Raw genomic sequence first — 15,321 nt, forward strand, 5'->3', positions numbered from 1 at the left:
TTTTATTGGAAATTCGGCACATTCCGTAACAGTCCGAAGTATCCTCCTGCATATATGGTGCTCCATGCCGAAAATGACGGAACTCGATTGTATGTTTTCTCTCTCTCTCTCTCTCTCCGGGGCATCAGATTTTCGTGTTTCCCTCACCTCGTTTCCAGGTGGAATGCGGGAAATACCGCCCTGGTGAGCCCCTAGCCTTTATTTATTTATATATTTATCTAATTAGTTTAGAGACTACTTTAGTTCAGGGAAACACCTTCCCTTGTGCCAATTTTGTTTTTGGGTCTAAGGGTTCAAGTACACGTGGAACCTTCCAACAAAGGAAAGGACATTCTTGCGTTCTCGATGAAAGCTGGTCGGCTTCCATGAGTCATTATACGTGCCGATTTGTCGGCCTCTATTTGGCGCAAACGAGGTAAAATCCGGAAAATATCTGAATTTGACAAAACATTTAAATGCAGATAAACAGCCGCCGAGTATATCCAGGAATAAATGCCGAAAACGCCGGACCCGAAGTATGGGTACGACAGTTAAACACAATTTCTCTCTCGCGCAAAAGTAGCCTGAGAGAAATGGAACTGTAAAGGAATCTAAAGGAACTCGAAGGGGTGGAATTTAACAGCTGATGTAAACAAGTTAATGGACGACGACAATGCCAGCAAGTTAATGGACAACTGTTCTATTAGAAAAAGAGAAGTAATCCGGAAAGAAGGCCGTTGTTGAGCAAAAGTCAAGTAGCGACAGGTCACGAACCCACGCTTCTTAGTTACCGGTCACGTGCACTGCCGACTCACCCAGGCTACACAACATCCCGCTCACTGAGCAAGCTTATCATGATATTCACAAAATAATCACAACGTGTAAATACCGAAAATTAAAAAGTGCAGCCTGTAACGGGTAAATGTAACGGCCACATTCTACGCCGGTTTAGCATGGCCTGGTTCTGAATGCAGAGTCAGCCGGCAAAGACTCGAAATTGTGCCAAACTTAACTCGCGTTGACACACGAGCATTGAAGGTTGCCAAAGATCGTCAACTGGACAACTTCCTCTTCGCATCAATTTTCTTTTTCTACGCGCTGCTCTTGAAGAGGGCTCTATAACTGAAACCTGGCCCAGAACCCTGTGAGCATGACGTAGATGCAGTAAGGAAGATAACCTTCTGGCCTTACGGTACAACGGAAGCAGTTACGAAGTCAAGAAGGTAAGACGTCATGCTGCCGTAAGTGTTCTAGAGTAACTCTGTTTCTCCGGTGTTGCTAAAGCTGCAGGATCGAGATCATGGGAGAGCCGCTGAAACGGTCTGCATCACTCTTTAAGCTGTTTCCTTCTAGTGTGTTACGTGCTCATTACAACAGACTTCTAAGTTAAACACATGCCGCTTTTCTTGAGACTTACCTTATAGGTAAGCGAGCAGGCTCTGACCCTAATACAGCAACGCTGCCTGTGACAGTGAGTCCCTTCTAATTATTTCAAAAGCACAAGTGTGATGACCATAAATCACACTGATTTCAAAGCGGAGATTCTAACGGTTTAGTAGAATAACCGCAACGCCAGCTCCCCTGGTTTCACCATGATCGTGTTCTGGCGTTTCCAGTGACTTCCAGCTACCTCTAGTTTGGCACTGATAAGATCGATTGCTCTAGCGCATATAGCGTTCGAGGAAGGTTTCTTGTTCCAGTGCAAAGATGTGTGCCTTATAAGCGCTTATCAGTTCACCGAAGCGCCTCCCGTGTCTTCTTGACAGCACTTCCCTTCGTGCGCAATGACATATCCAATTGGAAACAGCCGCGTGCCAGATTGCAATTCACATCGTAGAGAGAGCAGCCACATGTAAGGTGTCAACGAGCAAAGCGGCCTGAAAGTCATTACACGTGAAAATAAACAAGCCGAGAGAGAGAGAGTTCCTGTTTGCGAACATACAACGCCCATTCAGTGGATGCTGTATGACGGAGCACGACTGCTGTCCTCTTTGTGCTTTTAATACTCTAGCTATGGAATAACCCGGTGACAGGTAATTCGGAACGAACGAAGAAAAACGAAACGTTTTATACAACGGCACGAAACATACTGATTTAATAATAACATGCCATGAATACACAAAGCCGCCTTTGTGTGTCCCGATAGCTCCTAATTGTCAAGGAAACGCGTTGCGCAAAATATTTTGTTGCCACGCCAGATTCCGGAGCGCCCTTTGTGACACTTCGTGTGCGTCAGTCTGTCGATCTTAATTTGTTTGCATGCAGATTAATTTTTAGCACGTACTATTACGATGCACGCCATAGAAATCTAATAGCGGATAATTGTGGACTTCTAGTGAACATGTGAATAGCGGACTTCTGAATAGTGAATAGCGAACTTCGCGCTGTATCTGACATTATGAGCCAGTGAGTGTTTAGCTTTACCTAACGTGGCCCCCTTTCCTTTCCCCCGTTTTCCTTTATGCTTTCTCCTGCTTGACCCACTCTTCCCCTTTCCTGTTTTTTTCTTTTCTTTTTTGTGGCTATTTTTTCACCCACAAACACGTTTTGGAGTAGCCAGCCCTGACTGGGTCGGTACTAACATCTCCATATTTTTATACTCATTTACAATTCCAGAACTTAGGAGAGAGCGAAAGAGGAGAAAGCGCGGTTTCGGCTTGAATTCGCTTTCCCTTCTAACCAACCGCTCTCGTTTGTATGACCTGGCTGCGATAAGCGCACGCCTGGCGGCCGGGAAAGGGAAACGAGTGTTGCGGCAAGGTGTTGCGTGTCGCATACACGAGTGAGGACGCAAGAAAACCAAAAACGAGGCAGCGAGGAAGAGTAGACTAGTATTTATGTCTGGCGTTCCTCGGGGATCGCTTTGCGTCCTTTGTGGGGCTTATCTTGCACAGTGTTCTATGCAAGCGCTGCAAACATCTATTTGTTGCTATTCATTCAGTGTGAATTAACAGCGTGCCCGTATGCGGCTGTAGACTGGAGCTGAACCCTGTTTTCTGTGTTTTTCGCTTCGGTCCCCATTCGTGTAAGCGGCACATTGAAGGCACCGAATTCACCCCTCGGTGAATTGCTTTTCCAGTGCTCTTCTCGTTGGTCGCCAGTCGTGCGCTTATCGCAGCCAGGTCATGGAAACAGAAGGTTGATTAGAGGTGACGGCGAGATTACCTAGGCAGTCATATTGACCACCCGGGATTGCGAACTTGTGGTTCACAGGGAGTTCAACAATCTTTGGCAGCTGCGATCGTGCCCAGAAGAAATTTACGGAGCCACCGATATACTCGAGCCAGTACAGACGAGCGCTACTTTGGATTTCAAACCATAGTCATAAGACACTCGACTTTAGAAAGCTCCTGTTTGGCAGATGACAATCCCTCACTTCCAATCTATCAGCCAGAGCCCGAAGCATTAGAGACAAAACCGTCGCTTTGTCAGACGTATTAGTGCTGCTCTGGCAAAAACTACACTCTTACGTTCTGCTGTCCTTTCTGCTTCTTTGCGGACCCCGTTTCGTCCGGACCACAATGGGAGCGCTCTAATAAAAGGGCCAATTGCTGTAGCATGTACCCATTAGACGACGCGTCCCTTTGGTCCCAGATTAATAAGGGAGTAGCCGTACTAGTGAAAAGAAATGTGCAGAAATGACGAATGGGTTCTTCGTAATGGGAAAGTGGCAGACTGCCGGGGTACACACATATTGATATTAGTGCTTTCATATTGGCAATTGCTCTCAGAGACTTTGAGACGCATTGTAGTGTCTGCTATGTACTATAATGTGTTATGGCTGGTGCAGCGATGAGGTTAAAGTATGGTCGAAAGAACGAAACACGTATTCGCCGTGCGTGGATGGATACATAGAGCACTGGTGTTCTCTCCAGTCACTATCAACGAAACGCATTTCAGAGGCTACGTAGTTTCTGAAGAGACGATGACGTCATTACTTAATTAGTTCTCAGTGCTAGAACATTAGGGTTAACAAAGTAGTAGCCCATTCTGATGAAACACCAGATGTCAGCGGTCATAAAGAGACATTTTGTTACTCTAATTAAATGTTTTACAACCGTGACCGTGAAATGTGTCAGAGGCTATGATATTCACGGAATGGGTTCAGTTCTTTATTGCAATGAAGCTGACTGCTGCCTTTGTTTCTGCTGCCAGAAGTAAAATGACGTCATACAGATGTTCGACCCTAATTCTTGGCTATAGAGTAATAACATTTTCGATCACCTCTTTCGTTTGGAAAATAATTTAGAGAATTGTAAAACATCGCGTCCCGAAACTCAATACTTTGCCCCCTGGTGTCTGACCATTGGGCTAGACGTAGGAGAAGCGTGGACACTTGGAGAAGGAATAGGTTTGCGCAATGAATAAAATTATGTAGTTCATTTGTGCTATTTTTCACGATTCGTCGCTCTTATACACATTTGCATCAATTGCCTTCCAGGCAGATATACTGAATAACATGCATAAGGGTGAGGGCGCAGGCTACCTGGTGAAACATTCTACTGAGTGAAACTCCCGAGACACGGGAACGACAAAAAGGGACGACACAACACCGAGACTGTGTTGTGTCGTCCCTTTTTGTCGTTCCCGTGTCTCGGGAGTTTCACTCGGTAGAACATTAAATAAGTCTCTTCCTTTCTCACTGCGAACTCAAACGCTGTACTGCGAAGCAAAAATTGGAGCACGGAGAAGTATTTAAAGCCCCTCTGCTTTCCATGATGTTTTCGTATACTAAGCTTGTGCAACTGCACTGTTCAAAATGGGTCACTCTAGCACCCCGCTCTGCACTTAGCTGTGGCGTGGTGGGTGATATTCCCCACTGCGTCCTACACTGCCGGCAACACCTTCTGCATCGTGACGCCCTCTGTCGTCGTCTATCCCAACTTGGCAACGGCACTATGACACTGGCTACCTTACTGGGTCGCGCTTTTTCTGCTGAGCCAGTGGGTCTTTTTTTCTATTTTTTTCTTTCTCAGCTCTGGCAACTTGCCGCCCGTCTGTGCAGGCAGACCGCCCTCTCTTTCTCATTTTTTTAAAATTTGTCTAGATAAACGATACCCCCCCCCTCCCCCCAGTGGGCCGTCACCACTGCGCTCCTCTGCTTTCACCCCCTTTTCGAACCTTGTCAACGCCGCGTGGTTGTGTGACCGTGTGTGTGATTTTTCAGTTTTAGTTTTGCGCTGTTCCTTTTGTTTTCTTTTTTCTTTTCTTCCCTTCTTTTCCCTTTTCTTTCCTTGTTTTTCTTATCTTTCTTCCCCATCCCCTTTTTTGGAATAGCAAGCAGACCTCAGTCTGGCTGACGTTTCCTTTTCTTTCATTCATAATTAAACATATCCCCCCCGCTCCCCTCTATTGGTTGCTATCACTCTACTCCGGAATTCTCTCAAAATTCGTAAAGCAAGACAAGAAAAAATCTCGTGTTCCTTTTTTCTTTCTTTGTTCTTTTAACGGGATCAATACAGAACGCGACCCACTCAATGCTTTTCACGCAAAATATACGAAGCATTGTGGATTCTGCTTAAACACGGCGCCGACCTTTGCGCAAGGGTTTCCATGTGTTTGCTTCCCGCAACCAAAGCTAGCAAGGCAAATTTACCTAAAGCGTCAAATTTCGTGCGGTACACGACGGTCTTCCGAACGGCTTTCGCGACGTCAATATTTGCTTCAATGTTCAATGCTGTTTGTTCCCGTCAACGTCCGTTACTTCGTTCAGTGTAATGTTACACGAACTGGTCCTAAGCCTCACAACTGAAAAGTTCGTGTTGATTCTAAGTCTTCCAAAGGCTGAAAGGGTGATTCGCCACCGGAGAGCAGTACACTACCCCATTACACGCGAAACATTAGATGTGAGATATGAGGATGAAATTATGTGCAAAGTTCTGTGCAGTTATTAGTTATGAGAGTGAAGTTATGTGCAAGTACAATACAACTGACCTCTCCTCCACTGGCTGCGCTGCGCTACGCCACAAAAAGGAAGGTGTAGAAAGAAAAACACACACACAAGAAAGAAACACCAAGAATCCAAGAACATCAGAAGGCATCGACGGTGTTGCACGTGGCTCAGACACCGGCAAGAATTGTGTCTCCCAGCAGTACTCAACTGAGCACAGAGTTGCCGCATCTCCGTTTCTTAGAGCTCACATTCTGTTAGGACGTGTTCCATGTTCGCTACGACTCCACATTTGGAGCATAGGCTGCTGGCGCGCGCTTGGCTACAAGTGACCTTTGTAAGTTGAATATGCTAGGCGTCAAATTGACAGATGCCGCCCGACTCGTTGTGATTATGCGCGTGCGTCTGAGACCGAAGATAGGAGAGGGCTTGAAGAGGTACACGCCCGTCCGTCCGACTGAGACCCTTCGAGAGTCGTCAGGTGGTCCTGCACTGTTGGTCACAGTTACTGCAGTTCATAGAGCGTAGGTTCGAGTCTCGCTTCTGCTTGAATTCGTCGATGACCGTCTAATTTCTCGCAGTGCTCACCACTACGCCTTTTCCTCCGCGGAGTTCTCATATCCAAGGACAAACTTGCGCACACACGAACGACATGAAGAGCGTGGAGTCGGCAAGGACCAGGATACAAATACAACAGCTTTGTTTGCATTGTGTACACCAGTGTTGTGGAATGGGCCGATCCATTCAATTCCATTCCGAGGAGTGGTCGAAATTCCATTCCTTTTAATTCCTCGGAATGAAGACGCGAGGCTCATTCTCATTCCACCCAAGAAAAGGACATTCCCATTCCCACTCCAGGGGGGGGGGGATATGTTTAATGCAAAGTAAGAAAAAAGAGAAGGGAAAGGTTAGCCACGGTGTGGGCTTGCTATTCCCTAATGCTTTCAAGCAAACAAAAGAAGACACAAACAGCTGGGATACAGAAAATTATCGTTGCGCATAGGACGCATCAGAGAATGCCCAGGAGTTTAGATTCCCGAAGGAATCGTGTCAGCGCAGACGTGACTTCAGCGTGCTGGGTAGGGCCAAGTAGCACCGCGAGGGAAAGCTCTCGGTAGCCTAGATGAGCAAGGCGGCGCCGGAGACTCGATCGGTGATATTCGTACCGCTGGCAGACAATGAGAATGTGTGGCACATCGGCTTCTACGTTGCACGTTGGGCAAAGAGGCTCCGGGGCTAAAGTGATGCACTATAAGTTATTAACTAGTGCACTGATCAGCGCAAAGAAGAAAAAAAAAAGCATGTAACGGGGTAGTAGATATCCCACAAACAGCCAACGCTCAAAAAATCGTATTCTGCTTTATTTTGATGAATTTTCTGTTTCTCTGTTCCCAACATTAACATCTTAAAACAAGAGCCAGCGCCGCGACGAGCGTTTACGAGCACGATTGCCTGCACGTACAGCGTCCGAAGTGCGGACGTTTTTTTCATGCGTTGTAATCCGAAACTATAGACGATCTTCGGTTGAATGGCTGCCAGACACTTACTTTGAGTGGCCTCCGTTCAATACCCAGCGTGCTGGAGGCCAGCAATTTAACACCATTCGCTGGCCATTCCGTTCTGGCTCTAAACAGGTCTAATTCCATTCAAATTCCATTCCCAACAGCTGGTAACTTAACTCCGTTCCCATTCCGCTCCGGTGGGCTAAAAACGGGGTATCATCCCAGAATCATTCAAATTCCGGAATTTGAAATTCCGCAACTCTGGTGTACACGTCTTAAAATCGATTACTGAGACGTTATTGATCATTCACATTGCGGTATTCTCTCCATACACAAACTTTGTCCTTGCCGCAGGTATGTGTTAGAGGAGAGAGAGAGAGAGAGAAATACATGATGATGATGATATGGGGATGACTTCCGCTCATCGAGCGGAATGCTACCCCATTGCTATTGGGGAAAAATGAGAGGATGCTGATGAGGATGATGCTGACGACGCTGACGGGGTTTTAGAGAGAGTCGATCAGGCCTGTAGTTTGCATTAATTTGATGAAGGGTCGCAAGACGGACATCTGCTTTCCTGTGTCCTATGGTCCCAAAATGAGTCTGAGGTCAAGGGGTCGGCTGTCAATCCGCGCAAAGTCGTTTGCCAACACGTGACGCTCCCTCCTATAAGTGGCACATGCGATGATCACATGGTCCGCGGTCGCTGACACACCACACTCCGGGCACAAGGGACTACTGGCAAACCCTATCTGGTAACGGTAGTACGGCGTAAAGGCAACATTCAGCCGTAAGCGATGTAGGAGAGACCTAATGACGCGCGGTAAAGATGTCGGTAAGCGACACGAGAATGTTGGGTCCACAATTCCCAGTATGGTACTGACCGGGACATCCCGACGCCATTGTTAGACGGATGAGGAGGCAGCCCAGTCACGACGAAGGGACCGTCTGTCCCCCCCTCGTGGTGAGCGGCTGCAGCCGCAGCGTCGGCAACGTGGTTGCCAGAGATTCCGCAATGACCCGGAATCCATTGAAAAGCGATGGTGTGGCCGTGGGCAGTTATGGACTTCAGTAGGCGTAGAATGTTTATCACAAGTGTGGCCAGTGAGCCGCGGACACCTGAGGTTTTCAGGCATCGAAGAGCTGACTTGGAGTCCGTACAGACTACTCATCGCCGTGGGTCGCAGGTGGCCGCATATTGTAAAAACAGCAGGATTCCGTACAGCTCGGCTGAGGTCGAAGAGGTGTGATGGGACAACCGGCAGCCCCGGGTGAGTGGTATCGAGGGTATCACAAAAGGTGAGGATGACGAAGTTTTCGTTGAGGAGCCATCCGTGAAGACCGTGAGAACCCGTCATATGCGGTGCCGATGAAATCCATAGTCAGTTGCTGTAGTACGAGGTGTTACAGGAAAGTTTAATAGGACGTGGTATTATCACAGAGGTGCATTGTAAATTGTAATAAGCCACCGAATTTTACAAGTGCCCCTTTGACTTCACTTTGACGCCGTTTCGCATAACTTTTTAATTTCCTTATCAAAAGAACAGCTTTGCGCATTTGGACATGTTTTTTCTTAACAACAAAAACATACAGCCCCCAACAAGCTTGCGTGTACCCCGCCTTTGCAACCCTATGCTGCTTATCCAGCAAGTTTACCTTCACACTACGCGGTCATTTTAGATAACCTATCTCGTGAGCACTACGAATTTAAAAACATCCAAAATGCCACACTAGCTAGAATACCCTTGCAGTCGACTCTGCCGGATTTAACAACCTTTTGCATACGTCGTACCCTCCATTCTGAAACTAAGGTATGGAATATTAACTTAATATTAAATGCCATCCATCAACGATATACGTTCTCGCGGCAAACTTTGAAATCCCGCGGCTTAACTTCATTCGAAGCTGAAAACGTACACCCTTTCGAATTTCCATACAGGTCTCGAATGCACCACCCCGAAATAACTTCATTTGCATGCTGCCGGCACGTCGGAATGAAACGTCCGAAAGCCTCGGTATTCGCTGTCTCCTTCTAATGACGGAAATATTTGACGCATATTGATGAGTGAGCTCACCACCAAGCGGTAACACCACCGAGCTTTTCTGCTCGATTTCAAAAAGCCTCCTCACGAAGTGCCATATTGTGTCCGGCCAACTAGGTGTTCACACTCTGGAAAATGGATATGCGGTGCGGCAACGAATATCGCCTCGAGCAGAATTTCCCAGCGTGGGGTATCGCTATAACGCTGGCAATTCTATTCAGTCCGCTGAACGGATTGCGCTGAATAGAATTGGCATTTAAGGACGTCGAGGGACTTTACTGGTATCAGAAAAGTTCAGTGTTTGGGGTAACTCGTTACTGTAACTAGGCTACTTTTTTTTTCGGTAACGTTTAACTTAACTCGTTGCTTTCATTGAGCTCCAGTAACTTCTTGAGGAACTCGTTCCTTTTTTAGGTAACTTTGTCAAAGTATCTTGGGGAAAGTTCCAATTACCTTTCGTTCGATTCTCGTCTACAAATATCGCTTTCTAGAGAGACAACAGCCACGTGCACTCGTTCGTGCGTGCACGGCGCGTCTGGCACCTTTGTTGTTACATGGCGAACGTTACAAATTCTGGTTTCGCTGTGCATTAGGAGCCTCAGGTGACACTCATCATAGAGACGAGCAGTGTATTTCTAATGACAGAGGGCACTGTGTAACAAGATTCTATGGCATGTGCGTAGAGGACAACTCATGGAACCTGAACTTTCAATTCCTCGTTTTGTGTTCTGTTCAAGAACCCTATTACGAGATCAAAATCATCAAATCCCTCCCTAAAGAAGCACATAAAAGTAGGTCTCTTTCGTCATATCAGATATTGGTACAGTTTTCGTATATCAATACTATTATAAAACGTCTTGCGCCCAATGTGAGAATGAGATCAATATCTGAACTAATTACAGAAAGGTCAAGAACTAAAAAGTGTTGGTAGCAAATAACTTCGAATACTCGCTACTTTTACAAGGTTGCTTAGGAACTTCCAGTTCATTTTCATTACCTGTACTACCGTTAGCAACTTAGTTACATTTTTTGCACGTTGACATAACTAGTAACGAGTTCGTCGAGTAACTTCCTAATCTCTGGAAAAGTTGACATGTAGGGATGTTTACCGATCGGGAAAGTTAATTAAGGCTGACTGTGCGTGATTAGATTACAAGGAACATGAATAATGGAATGGTGATCAATGCTGTTGCTTGGTCTTTAATTCTTGTTTTGTTTGTTTAAACACATGCTGTACTCTGACTTGTGATTGATTCTGACTTGATGTGCTGCGTTCGTCGCAGCTGAGTTAGTATTGCCATATAATAACAACAGTATAAGTTTATCGTAGTTAAACAATTTTTATAGGTAGGACTATTATATTAGGTGATCATATTTGTCACAGTCTTGTGTATCATAGACCGTAGTTTGATGGGATATAACCTTCCGGGACAGACTTCTTAATGAGCCAGTTCATCCCTTGCCCGATTAAATGGCGCGCAACAGTCGCGAGGGTAAGCTGATGACTAGTCTTTGCAATCATTCGGTTCCTGTAAAATACGAACCGGTGCCTGGCAGAAAAAAAAATCGGAACACAAAATAGAAAAATATGTTATTCATCACCAAATTGGCATTGCAGATGTGTATATAAAAAGAGGTTTTTGATTTGGATTGTGGCTGTTTTAACTGGGCGTGTGTGTGTGTGTGTGTGTGCGTGTGTCAGTGTGTGTGGGTGGTGGTGGTGGTGGTAGGGGGGGGGGGGGTTATGGCAGGATCGGCTCGCCGTTCTTGGCCACACAGAAGTTGGCGTCGTCACGACTATAGCAAAAAATAAATAAATGAAGAGCTGCTTTCCAGCACAACCTGGATATCTCCCAGTAGCCTTTGTCATTCACTCCTGGATTTCTGACTAGATAGAAAATCACTTCGAGTAGACGGCAAGATCAAAGCGGTGCAAAAACCGCGCTTCCGATCCTTTAATTAAAAAGTGCTGAAATTACTCGTTTGATGTTCGGATTCATACACGCATCACAATGTATTTACGATACGCTATCATGTTATACTTATATAATTATTCGTGGCTGCAAGTCGCGAGACAACTGAGATGTACTGTTTCGCAGGGACTCGCGAGGAGGCATTGAAGCAATCAATGAAACCATATGTCTTTAAGACGGATCGCAGAGCACAGGAAGAGAATCCAGAGAGACGCCCTAAGGAAGAGAGAGAGGGGGCATCAGGGACAACTGTTTTATCTTCTCCGCACAACAAGGAACAGTCGTACACAGACACACACACGTACACTGGATGATGATGAAGTGGGTTTGAACAGTTATAGAAATCTAGTATGCTTGAAAAACACGTAAAACCTGTCGCAACGGATCCAGACAAAAATATCAATATTGGCGCATCTTTGACGCTGAAAGACAACAGAAACAAGTCTGGTTTAGTTGTAGTGTGGGGGTGAGAAGCTTCGCTTGCCATCATAAAACTTCGAAGTCTCTGGTTTACGATCTTCACCACGACATAGTCGAACCCGCAAACAGAACCTAATGGTAGTTCGGGGTGGGGCACCGTTCCGGAGACAATCCTGGTTGTGCGTGGCACGATAAACATACCAAATGAAATCAAAAGACTCAGTAAAAAGGTGCAAACGCCAGGACGCTTACGAGGTTTACGAGTACGCTAAGAAGGCTTACGTGTTTGTTCATAAATGTAGGCTGGCAATGGTGATGTGGTAAAGAAAAAAATGGGGATGTGAGTTTCGACGAAGTCGAGCTGGCTTCCCCAGTAGGCTTACACACAGAACGTACAAACAAATGATAGATGAACAGAGATGATGATGATGATAGAGTTCAACATGTAGTTCAAAAGTTTCGACCGAGTGAGTGTAAAATGTCGGTACCGCTAGAGGCACACACAGCACACATTCAGCGAGTCATAGATTGTCCATAAGCCCGGTTGTATGTAGAAAATCTTCAAGTGCCCTCAGCGCCTTGTCGGACGGGGGAGGACCTAATCGTTCCGCGATGTTGAAGGCTCGGGAGTCCACGCGCGAAAGCCTCGTCTCTAATACCCTTCGAGCATCAACGTATTTCCGACACCCGAGGAGGATGTGTTGTATGTCCTCTACAACCGTCACACTTACTACAGTTCGGAGAGTCTCGCTTTCCCAGTTTGAAGAGAAGACGTGCGCTGTACGGTACATTGAGCTCAACTGGTCACTCAGTCTCACTCACTCAGTGTCTCCGTGCAGTTATGACTGCGGACACTACTGACGGGAAATCGGACTTCAATAAACTCCTAAATGTCATATGCTACTTCGATTGAACATTTCGTAAACAAGTTAAATAAATATTCTATTCAAGATTGTAACCTCGCGCCGGTCAATCGCGCGGTTGTCGCGTGAAGGAAGCTTGTGCTCGAAAGCGTAACTCTGGATCGACCTTGTAGGCTGCATCGGCCAATTCCCGTTGCTGACGTGATATCAAATGAATTGAATGAAAAATCGCAAACACGACGTAAACTGAGTTTACATAATGTTCCAAAAAGTGGGAAGCAACGTTTGACTCATTGGACGAAACGAGGTTATGCTCACTAAATGTCTTTCTTTCTCTCGTTTTACAATAGCGACTTGTATCAGTTCTACAACACGTAGTTCCTATGTTCTTTTGGAATTGTCTCTCTAAACGAGCGACGAAGTGCAATGTTCCACTCTTGCTTTACAGTAACCCTGATTGTTCAACAAACTTTGAGCGAAATCAACTCACTCAGTGTCTCAGTGCAGTTATGACTGCGGACACTACTGACGGGAAATCGGACTTCAACAAACTCCTAAATGTCATATGCTACTTAGATTGAACATTTCGTAAACAAGTGAAATAGATATTAAAGACTGTAACCTCGCGCCGGTCAGTGATACGTAAGAGTAGAACGCTCCGCGCTGGCTAACCTGTATGACCACACGTTTATCGACCGGACAGCAGTACAGTGAACAACAAAGTCTGATGAGAGAATACATCTGACTGAAGTGAAGTGTGCTCTGTTTATGCGAATATCAAACAAAGTAAATCGCGTGACTGCAATAACATACAGATTGCACCTGTTAAAGCTGTTATTGATATTGTTGCGTCCGTCCTGGTGCACATATACAATCTTGCGTTTACAACCGGAATCTTTCCCACTGAGATGCAATCGGCAAAAATCGTAGTCCTGAGTAAGGCAGGAGACAAAAACCAATTCAAGAACTACCGGCCGATATCTATTTTACCAGTTTTTTCAAAAGGCCTCGAAGCATTGTTGCATAGTCGCCTCGAAAAGTTTTTCACGAAGCATTATGTTATCAATGATCATCAATTTGGTTTCAGGAAGTTCTGCTCTACGGAACTTGCCTTGCTTGCCCAAAAAGAGCTATTAATTCATAACTTTGAAGAAGGGCTGTATACACTAGGGGTTTATTTAGATTTTTCCAAAGCTTTTGATTTTATTGACCATTCTTTATTGTTGCAAAAACTACAATACTATGGAATTCGCGGTGTCGTTCTTTCTTTGTTATCGTCATACTTGTCAAATCGCAATCAGTATGTTTCGATGGGCAACCACTCTTCTACCGCCCGTAAAGTAGCGTCAGGTGTCCCACAGGGCAGCATCCTAGGACCGCTGCTATTTAATATATATATTAATGATATCGTAAATGCCACTGAGGTCGGAGATTTCTACATCTACGCCGATGATACAACGATATATTTTTCAGGGACGAATTTAGCTACGGTAGTGGATAGTGCAAATGTTGCTCTCTGTGCTATAAATGAGTGGGCAGTAAACAACCGCCTTCTAATAAATACTGATAAATCAAAAGCGGTATTATATAAAGCAAAAAACAAACCCATGCACTGCACGGTAGATGTAGTACTGGGAAATCAGCAAATAGATGTTGTGGATTCCGTAAAAGTCTTGGGTGTTGTTTTCTCTGCTGACCTATCCTGGACTAAACAGGTTGACTTAGTTTGTAGCAAAATTTCAAAAGTTTGCGGTATCTTGTCTAGGAATCGACTTCTTTTCCCTGTACAGGTGAAACTTTTGATATATCAGTCACTTATTCACTCCGTTCTCTGTTACTGTAACCTGGTGTGGTGTTCTACTGGTTTGGTTAACTTAAAAAAGATACTCATATTACAAAAGAGAGCCGTTAGGATCATAGAAGGTGTCTCCGTTTACACACACGCTAAGCCCCTATTTGAGAAGCTAAGGATTATGAAAATTGACATCCTCTCTAATTACACTCTCGTTAGGTCGTACCTAAGGGCCCTTCGCTTAAACAATAGCAGATGGTTGTCGCTGTGCAACCTTGACAGAACTACCAGTCGGCAGACACGCCAAGCACATCTGTGGCAGGTACCGCCAATAAGAACAAATTACGCCAAACAATCCTTAACTTACAGACTTACCATTGTTCTAAATAGCTTCTTGAATTCTAGTATTGATGTTTCACAGATGTCCTCAAGAAATCTGAGAAATATGTTTTCAAGTCAACTGAATTGATAAACTTGCATTTTGTCGTTCTGCATGTGTGTAATATTATTCCTTTTCCTTTTTCTAAGCGAATTTCATTGATAGCCTTGTATCGGTTATCTCTACTGCGCATGTTGTATCATGGCTTTCAAATATTTGCCTGTATTATTTTCTTTTGTTTGACTCCGCTGTTGTTTGCACCAAATGTAGGGTGGTACCGCCCTAGTCAAGCGACTTCTGCTGCTTTTTGGCGTACCACCTTGTTTTGTGTTTGACACAAACAGAAATAAATGAAATGAAATGAAAACTTAATGAAAAAAAAGAAAAAAAAACGGCACACGCTGAGGTAAGTCCTAAAAAGAAAAAAAGGAAAACACCATTGCAGTGTCCAAAGTATATGCGAGACAATTCTATCACATCC

General features: G+C 45.1%; 1 protein-coding gene across 2 annotated transcripts in view; it reads right to left on the bottom strand.

The window, feature by feature from the left end:
* The window catches only part of LOC135394023 (FMRFamide receptor-like), a 187,749-nt gene that overhangs the window by 48,992 nt on the left and 123,436 nt on the right, over positions 1–15,321 (bottom strand). The window lies entirely within an intron of this gene.

The sequence above is a fragment of the Ornithodoros turicata genome, chromosome 5 (assembly GCF_037126465.1).
Source record: "Ornithodoros turicata isolate Travis chromosome 5, ASM3712646v1, whole genome shotgun sequence".
Lineage (NCBI taxonomy): Eukaryota > Metazoa > Arthropoda > Arachnida > Ixodida > Argasidae > Ornithodoros > Ornithodoros turicata.